The 9,978-nt window shown below is 40.9% G+C and overlaps 1 pseudogene; it reads right to left on the minus strand.

Moving 5' to 3' along the window:
• Positions 1-3,764: 3,764 nt before the first annotated feature.
• On the minus strand, positions 3,765-9,249 carry LOC142841605 (prostaglandin E synthase 2 pseudogene; annotated as a pseudogene).
• Between the last annotated feature and the right edge of the window lie 729 nt (positions 9,250-9,978).

The raw sequence follows: 9,978 nt of genomic DNA on the forward strand, positions 1-9,978 counted from the left end.
ATTCAAGTTTACTTCCCACATTTTTTTCTGTCAATGTCTTAGCCTCTAGAGCTTTAAGTTGATAAATCCTCCATCTATATAAATTACCCTGAATGTCATATTCTATTACAACAATAGAAACATGTTTGAGCAACACTACACCACCATTTCAGTAGAGGAGAAAAAAGCCATAATCTGGCTCTGTCCATGCTACCATCATTGGAAAAACAAGAGAGGGCTTGACAACAGAGCCTCCCTGTTTGCTTGAATATTCCAGTCTAATGAATGCCATTTTTAGGCTGAAAGTGAAGCCAACAAATATGGAAAGTTGGAGCCCCCCTCTGATGAAGGAAGAAGGTAGGATAAGAGCAGATATTCATATCTCCTTCAGCTCCCACAAATCCAATCTCCCAGTGTCATGCCTTGTTCTTCATAGCATTACAAGCTGCTGCCACCCTCAATCATATTTCCAGTGGAACACACAGATCATCCCCCGCTAAACTCCATCTTCTCATTCATTGAATTATTCCAGGCTCCAACATTAGAAGGCTTTTCTTGAGAATATACAAGGCACTCTTACCAAGGAAACAAGTAAATTAATTGCTGTGAGACACTGCTCTTGTACACTGTAAAGATTTGTCACTCATATTATATTAATAAAACGCTGATTTCTCAGTAGCTAAGCAAGAATTATAGGTGGGGAAACAAGACCAAGAGAGTTCTGGTAAAAGGAAATACAGAGAGTCAGTCACATGCCAGACACAGAGGAAGCAAGATGAGAATGTCTTACTGAGAAAAGTTACCAAGCCATGTGGCTAAACATAGACAAGAATTATGGGTTAATTTAAGTTGTAAAAGCTAGTTAATAACAACCCTGAGCTTATAGGTCAAACAGTTAATATTTACTATAAGCCTCTGTGTGTTCCTTTGGGACTGAACAGATCTAGGATCAGATAAGACAAAAATTTCCATCTACAAATGGTTCCCAAAAGTTTGGCAAGAAATTTTATATAAAACCTAAGAAATATTTTTTTAAGAATTCTAGACAGACAAAAATGGAGGCAAGCACAGCTTCTTGGTCACCATCTTTACTTCACTATGCTCTGTTTGCTTCTCCTTTAAGAAAAGCTTCATGACTCAGCATTAGTAGCAAAAACTGCATGGCGGCTCTTTTAAGAGGCCCTGCCACCAAACACTTAAATAGTGTTTATGAACAGTCAGAAGCATGCTTCTAGGTGGTGGCATGAACCTAGAATGTCCACAGAGTCGTGGTAATGAATGTAACTCCTGACTGTACCCCCTTATAATCAGAAAACTAAGGAATGGGACAAAGCCAGCTGCCAAAAGTGTCACTTTTCTCCTGGCCATGCTGCTTACAGATTAAAGACTCATGGTCAGAAAATGATAAATATATACAGTAAAGAGAGATTCAGATGGAAAAACAACAACCTCCAAACAGTTTACAGTGTATTTAAAAATATATGTAGGCTTGGGAAAGAAAAGAAAAAGGATAGAAAAAGTCCTTATGAAAAGAAGTAGAGTAGCCAGGCATGGTGGTATACACCTTAAATCCCAGCATTTGGTAGGCAGTGGAAGATAGATCTCTGTGAGTTTGAGGCCAGCCAGGTCTACAGAGTCATATCCAGGACAGACAAAGATACACAAAGTATCCCTGTCTCAAAAAAATTAAAAATAAAAAAGAAATAAAGTTTTTAAAAAGCTGAGTAATGTTGGAGGATACAGAGAGTCTGGATGTTATTCTGTTGTCTTTAAATTGTTTAACTATTGATTAAGGAGCAATAGCTGCTAAAAGACATTTGATTGAGAATGCTGCTGGATTAAACCCACCTATATATTTTAAAAATGGCTTGACATAAAAAATTTTAGACAAAATTATGTTACTTTGGAGAAGTTTTGCTTTTGTTTCCATGGGAAATGAGAGGCTGTGGATTCATTCTGGGTTAAGAAAAATGTTTGATCAAGGAAGACCCCTTGAAATATCTCCAATGGGCACGTATGGCCCAGATCATCCAACATTTTAGAGCACTTCTATTGCAGTTTTATCTGAGTTCTATATCCAGAACAACCTCAAGACTGCTGGCTGAGATGATCCAGCCTCATAGAATACTCCAGTCAGGACTTGACCATAATTCTAAATTTTCTATTGGTCCCTATAAGATTATCAGCACCCCTAATCAGCAGGAATTAGCCTTGAAATATATGCCCTCATTCCCTAAATATTGATTATGGATGTTTTTCGTTGTTTAGATGGATGGTTAAAAGTAGTTATGGATAATGATCAAGAAAAATATGCTAAACAAAGGAAATTAGATTCAGAGTTCTTGTTTTGAAAAGAAAAAAAGGGAAAATGCTGTGGGATAATGCTTTTTTATACTGTAAAGATTTGTCACTCATATTAGTTTACTAAAATGCTAATTGTCCAGGAGGCAAGCATAGGTGGAATGTCCAGACCAAGAGTATTCTGGGAAGGAGAAAGGCTAGATGCAGAGGAAGCAGGATGAGAATGCCTTACTAAGAAAAGGTACCAAGCCATGTGACTAAACACAGATAATAATTACTGGTTAATTTAAGTTGTAAGAGCTAGTTCATAATAAGGCTAAACTAGCAGACTAGTTTATAATTAATATAAACCTCTGCATGTTTCTTTAGAACTCAACCTCTGTGGAAACAAGTGGCAGAGAGGCTTCCATATACACCTAACTGAAAATCTTTATTCTCCAACTTACTATTCCATGTCCAATCGCCTAGACTCACCCCCAACTCTTTTGCTGTGCCCTCTTCTTGCTCTCTACTAGGGGATTAATCAGATAGAATACTGTTGAAAAAGGAGCTGCTTGTTCATCCCTGCCATCTAGAACTGAAATAACCACACAGAAACTGTATTATTTAAAACACTGCTTGACTCATTAGCTCTAGATTCTTATTTGCTAACTCTTACATCTTAATTTAACTGTTGCGGGAGAATTGTCTATATTCTGTTAATTATGTTATAATTTATGTTATAAACGCTGATTGGTCAGTAGCCAGGCAGGAAGTATAGGCGGGAAAACCAGACAGGAAGTAGAGGTGGGGCAATGAGAACAAGAGTATTCTGAGAAGGAAGCTCTTCCCCCAGTCCTTCCCAGATCATGAAAGAAGCAAGATGTGTCCTGCCCCGCTGCAAAAGGTACTGAGACATGTGGCTAACATATACTAGAATAATGGGCTGGTATATGTTATAAGAGCTAATACAAAGCCTGAGCTAACGGGCCAATCAGTTCATATCTAATGTAGATTTCTCTGTGATTCTTTGGGGCTAAACAGCTGTGGGAACTGGGCAGGACAGAAACCCCAATAAGCAGGACCTCATGTTACATTTATCCCATCTCTATTAATCCGGTATCGCCACAAGGTTGTGGGCTACCAACAAAATTTCAGTACATCTGTCTGGCACTGGCTCCTTGCTTCTTTCTGACTCCATCTTTCTTTCACCCAGCATTCAGTTTTCCCTCCTAACTAAGTTTTGCCTTGCTATATGTCCAAAGCAGTTTTTTTTTTTTTTGAGCAGCAGACATCTCCTTTATTGGAAATACAATAGTCCCAGGGGTACCTGGGAAGAACTGGAACTAGGAAATGGGGCTTTCCCTAATTCCAGCCCTGGAAGAGCTGAAAAGGAATCCCTGCTGAGAGACCAGGCCCCTGGAACTGGGGCTGGAAGGCAGTCAGTCCTCTGCAACCCCTGACCTCCTTACCCTCAGAACAGCTGTGAGCCTGGCCCTTGTCTCCAGAGGCAAGGTTCCTAGTAATATCCAGTAGAGAGCCAGGGGGCTGGGTGGACCAGAGACAAAATGACTCTGCCCCCTACGGCATGGCCAGGGGCTGGTTAGGAGGTCTTGATTCCTCAGCACTAGTCTCTGCAGCTGGGGGGGGGGGGACTCAGTGCATTGATGGCGCTTCCTCAATGGCCCACTCCATCCGCAGGTACCAAGGTTGGATGCGTGAGTGTCGCATCAGGTCATTGAAGGCCTACAGACCCTCCATCACTCGCAGCACACCATACACTGCCAGGTCAGCGGGATTAGGCTTCTGGCCCCCCATGAATGGCTGGTCTTTGCCCACTGCTGTCACCCACTTGTTGGCTGCCTCATAGAGGTCTGCGCATACATCATCCTGCAGGTGGTGCCTGCTTTTGAGGCGCTTGCTGATGAGGTACATGGCCGCTGCACCCACATACTTGGCCATGGTGGCTTCCACAGCCCTAAACTTTCCCTCACGGACAATGTAGTCGAAGGAAGCCAGGGCTTCGGTGGGCGTCCGGTAGACATTAGGGGAGATGAGGTGCACTAGCCAGTCGTTTGCCCACTGCCGCCACTTCATCTCCTCTGTCCTAGCTTCCTTCCCGCCATACATCCGCTGGGCCTCCTTCTCATCCAGCATGAGCCAGTACTTGTTGCAGAACTTGTTGTCACCTCCTTGCCCTGGTCATACATGGCCTTCATGGGTGGGTAATAGGTGATGACCTCTTCCAGGGACCTGAAACCAGTTGGGTCTTGATAGCGCTGATGATGACGGAGGAGTCGTTCAGCTGTCCCGAGCTGTCTCCTTCCTGGCCACCAGGATGTGCACCTTCCTGTAGGAGGAGAACTTGATCTTCTGACAGGGTTCACCTCCTCTACCTGATAGGGCAGGGAGTGGAAGTCGAGGAAGGCAAGGACTTTGCTGCAGAAGGGACATGTCTTGTACTAGTACAGGGTCAACTGCAGGTGGCTGGAAGGGGACAGCTGTGCAGACCAGCGCTTGGCGCAGAGGTCCTGGGAGCACAGGCGCCACCGCATGGTGTGGTACAGCCCCAGTGCGCTGCCCAGGGCTAGTGCCCCCGCCCCCAGCAACCGCGGGCTCCCCTTGTGGACCGCGGGCCTGGGCTCCCTGCCGCTGCTCTGGTGAAGCTGGCCCACCTCTGCACTGAGATTGGCGGCCAGGGTAGTGTGCACAACTCCTCCATCAGGGTGCACTGGCTTAAGTCAAGAACCCCTCAAAGCAGTTTCTTTACATATTAATGATAACCACAGCCTAAAGAGTGAAATTCAACCTCACCTTTTCTTTTCTGTTTAAATAAAAAGGAAGGCTTTAACTTTAACATAGTAAAATTACATATAACAAAACAGGTATCAAGCAAGAACTGCAGTTACAATATTTATATCTACTTTATCTTTTATCATAATTAGTAGAACTATATCTATTTCTATCTATTTCTATCGTCTCACCTTTAGGCAAGTTCAGCAGTCATTTCTCTGTGGATCCTGCATGTCCAGTTCATCAAGTAGTCCAGGTAAGAGCAGTTTCTTGCCCAAAAGGCTAACCAACTCCATAAGGAGCCTCTTCAATGCCCATCTTCTTCTTGAAGTAATTGGTGCTGCCAGGAGCAGATGTGTCTCACCATCATGAAAAGTTCTAACTTCTTGAAACATTTAAATATCATATTCTGAAGGTCTCTGAAAGATTTGAAGAATGCCTATCCATCTGAAATATCAACAGGACAAGCAGTTTCTCTATTAAAAATAATATTCTTGACATCTGCTCTATATACATTTTTAAATGAGCTATACAAATATAATACCTTAATCAAGAGCAGAAATATACATATAATAAAATTGACCTAAAACTTGTATCAATAGAGCAGTATCCGTACAAATGCAAATCTATACAGCATTATCCTCTTTAAATATAAGCAAACATTTATAAACAATATTTGGAAATATGGGCATAACTCTTCTCCAAATTGCTTCCTACTCTTTATTGGGCAAAGTAATTTTAGGAGGTGTTCACAGCAAACTTTTGGGGATCTTGTTCCATCAAACCACATTAGCCTGGAATGAATCCACAGGTTCTCATTCTTTGTGGAAACAAAAGAACCTCTTTTCCAAAGCAGATTACCCTTAGACTCAAATTTTGAAGTCAAGAAACCTTTAAAATATCTATGCTGGTTTAGCTTAGCAGTCCATGCAATGAAATGACTCTCTGTACTTAGCTTCTTCAAAATAAAAAAAAAAAAAGTCAAAGAAAACACAATCACATACATAATCCAGACACTCTTTTTTATATTCCATTTTTACATGGCTTGTTTTTCTTTACTCCTTTTAATCTATGAGTGTCTATACTCTGTCTCTATAAAGAATTTGTCTTTTTTTAAAATAATTTACTTCTTTTCCAAGTCTCTATAATTTTTTTCTTCTATCTCCCAAGCCTACATAAATTTTTTCAACATACTGTGTCCCATTTAGAGGTCTTTTATGTCTGTCAAATTGTGTGTGTCTGTAATTATTTTCTGACCAGGACAGCTTTTTAAAATGCTAAGTGCTTCTTAAAAACGTAAGCAGCACCATTGTTAGGGGAAATACAGCTCTGCCTGCTTGCCCCAACCAGCTCAGCATGCCAGAGCTGTTTGCTGCCTCTGAGAGCCATGTACGTTGCCCCAAGTATGCAGCTGTTTATGCCAAGCCATTAAATGGTTTGTAACACATTGCTTACAAACCCCATTTAAATGTTGAATCTTCTGAGAGAGCCAGAGTTCGAGCTGGCAGCACAGCCCAGAAAACCAGCATTTCCTAGAGGCACAGCTTTATTTTTTTCTGCTACTGCTGAATCAGTAAGATTTCTCTTAAAGGAGCCATGCTTCTGCTTGTTTCTAGCAAACAGAGCCTACCCAAAAAATGCTGCTACCAAACAATTCTTAACTCTGTTCTCTTGTGTCTAGGATTCCTTTTTAATCTCTCTCAGGTTTTAAGTGGGTTTTAGTTAGCCACGTTGGGCATCACTTTGTGTTGGTAGGCTGCTTGCTTGTTTAATAAAGGAACTGATTTGGATCTATACCAGAACTATAGGGGAACAGAGCTAGGTGGGGATAATTAAACTGAATGCTGGGAGAAAGGTAGTGGAAACTGAGAAAAGCCATGGAGTGGCCACTGGAGACAGATGTGCTGAAACTTTGCTGGTAGGCCACGACCTCGTGGTCATGCACAGATTAATGGAGATGGGTTAAATTAAGATGTAAGAGTTAGCCAATAAGAAGTTAGAGCTAATGGGCCAAGCAGTGATTTAATTAATATAGTTTCTGAGTGATTATTTTGGGCCTGAGCAGCCTGGAACCAACAAGTGGCCTCTTCCTTACAACAGAATCCCTGCTTTCCTAATTCCTGTGGATACCCTTAACCTCCCCCTGCCAATCCATATTTCTAAATGTCAGTGCTCAATGCCCAGACAGATTCTATCCAGAACTCCTCAGTGACCACACCTATTAGCATCTCAGAAGAATTTCCTACCAGGTACTGCACATGTACCCCAACCTCCTAAGAACTGGAAAGGGTAATAAAAATCAAGGAAAAAATACCCATGCAAAGAAAACAAGATCTAATATCAGCACCTATAATTACATTCTTCCCAATTGCAGATATGTAGGTGCCAGTGGGAAAACACAACCAATAATAAATATGCAGGACTATATGTCTCCACTAGAGCCTAGCAGGCCTACCACATTAGACCTTGCAAATTGCAACAAAGCTGAATCACATGAAAAAAGATCTTAAAGTAGTTTTTGAGAATTTAAGAGGTCATTAAAGATGAAATAAAGAAATCCTTTAAATAAATCTTTTTAAATACAAAAAACAAACAGTGTAAAGAAACAGCTCAGGACCTAAAGGTATAAATAAAATCAATAAAAAAAACCTTAGGGAAATCTGGAACCTCAGAGGCACAGAATTGAGCTGAAGACACAGACACAAATCTATACACCTATAGAAGCTTAAACTTTGATGAAGATACCACAAATATACACTGGAAAAAGCCAGTATCATCAATAAACAGTGCTGGCAAAACTGAATGTTTGCATATAGAAGAATCCAAAAAGACCCATATTTATTACCTTGCACAAAACTCAAGTCCAAAAAATCAAAGACCACGGCATAAAAGCAGATACACTGAACCTGATGGAAGGGAAAGTATAGAATAGCCTTAAATTCATTGGCACATAGGACAACTTCCTGAACAGAACAACAATAGCACAAACACTAAGATCATGAGATATCATGAATCTGAATTGTTCTCCACAAACTTATAGCAAGGCCTCATTACTGAAGAAAACACCTATATAACCCATTGAACATGGAGAAGTCAAGTAGGTACATATAGATTCTTCTAGCATCTTGGGTATGAGAAGATACCCTTCAGGCTACCTAAATATAAACATAAACACAAACACAAAAAAAGACACAAATCTTTTCATCTATAATGGTGTCATGCCTGCCAAATATCTGAGGGCAATGGACTCATACAGCTTGTGAGAGTATTCAACCAATATCTGATTTGATGGTGTAGGAAGTTCTTCTGTTCATGTGTTGCTTTAACTGGTTAATGAATAAAGAAACTGCTTTGGGCCTGATAGGGCAGAACTTAGGTAGGCAGAGAAGACAGAACTGAATCCTGGGAAGAAGGGCAGAGTGAGAGATGCCATGGATCTTCTGCCTGAGGTGGACGCTAGTTAGAATCTTGCCAGTAATCCACAGTCACGTGGCGATACACAGATTAATAAAAATGTGTTAAATTAAGATGCAAGAATTAGACAATAAGAAACTAGAGCTAATGGCCCAAGCAGTGTTTTAATGGATAAAGTTTCTGTGTTTATTTCAGGGGCTAAGCTAGAAGGGTGGCTGGGAAGAACAAAGGGCCCTGCTCCTTGAAATAATTGGGGCTTCAACATGGTCAACTTACTCCACATAAAACCTGAGAGGGATTGGAAAGGAATTCTAGAAATAAAAATAGAGTTTAACACAGCTTGTTGTTTGCTGGTGGCATACCACAGAGAATTTTTCCGCAGCAGGAAAAAAGCAATGCAGTTTTAAAATGCAGCTTCCTGGGCTGTGACACCAGCACGAACTCTGGCTATAAAGCATTTCAATGACATTTGTGGGCCCAGGTGTTTCTGTGCCTACTAGGGTTGGGAGGAAAGTGGCTGAGACCATGCCTGTGGCTCAGCACTCTCTTAGTGGGCAGGGAGCGGGATCAGGTCTACTAGGCATGTACAAGCAGGAGAGCATGGCAGATTTCTGATGTCATACACAGAGATGTTTCCAGGCTGTAGAGTGCTCTGTGTGGCATATTTGGCTGTAACTCAGATAACAAGGGTTTATGTGCTGCACGCTCATTCTCGGCATTGGACTGCTGAGTGTGGCTCCTGCCTAGTAGCCCTAGAGCTAACACTGGTGATGCTGCCACCATTTTAAAATTGGAGAAAGCCAGAGACAACATCCAGAGCAGCTGCAACCAAGCTGCTTAGCATTTTAAAATCTCTTCAAGACAGTAGAGAATTACACACAATACAATAGGACAGATTCAAACATAAAAGACCTCTAAATGGTTCACAGTGTTGGATAAATGTACATAGGCTTGGGAGAGAGAAAAAAGAGTATATATAGTCATAAAATAAAGTTAATGATTTAAATAAAAAAGGGTAAAGTATTTAAAGAGACAGAGGACAGATAATCATAGATTAAAGGGAGTAAAGAAAAATAAGCCACATAAAAGTGGAAAATTCACAGAGAGTCTGGATTCTGTACATTAATGTGTTTTCTTTGAATTTTTTGACTGGGAAAGAGCTAAGTACAGAAAATCATCTCATTATATGGGCTGTTATGTTAAACCAGCATGTATATTATATAGGTATCTTGATTTCAAAATTTGAGTCTAAGGATATGTTGCTTGGGAAATGAGGTTCTTCTTTTGTTTTCACAGAAGATAAGATCCTGTGGATTGCTTCTACACCAATATGATTTCATGGACCAAGGCCTTCTGAAACATTGCCATGGACACCTTCAAAAGCTTACTTCACTCAACTGCTGACTGAGATGAAGCCGAGACCTGATTAACAGCACCTCCAATTAGCACGAAGAAGTATGGATAAATCTATGCCCATATTCCCAAATAGTGTTTATAAATATTCTTTTACAT

This window comes from Microtus pennsylvanicus, chromosome X, assembly GCF_037038515.1.
Source record: "Microtus pennsylvanicus isolate mMicPen1 chromosome X, mMicPen1.hap1, whole genome shotgun sequence".
NCBI lineage: Eukaryota > Metazoa > Chordata > Mammalia > Rodentia > Cricetidae > Microtus > Microtus pennsylvanicus.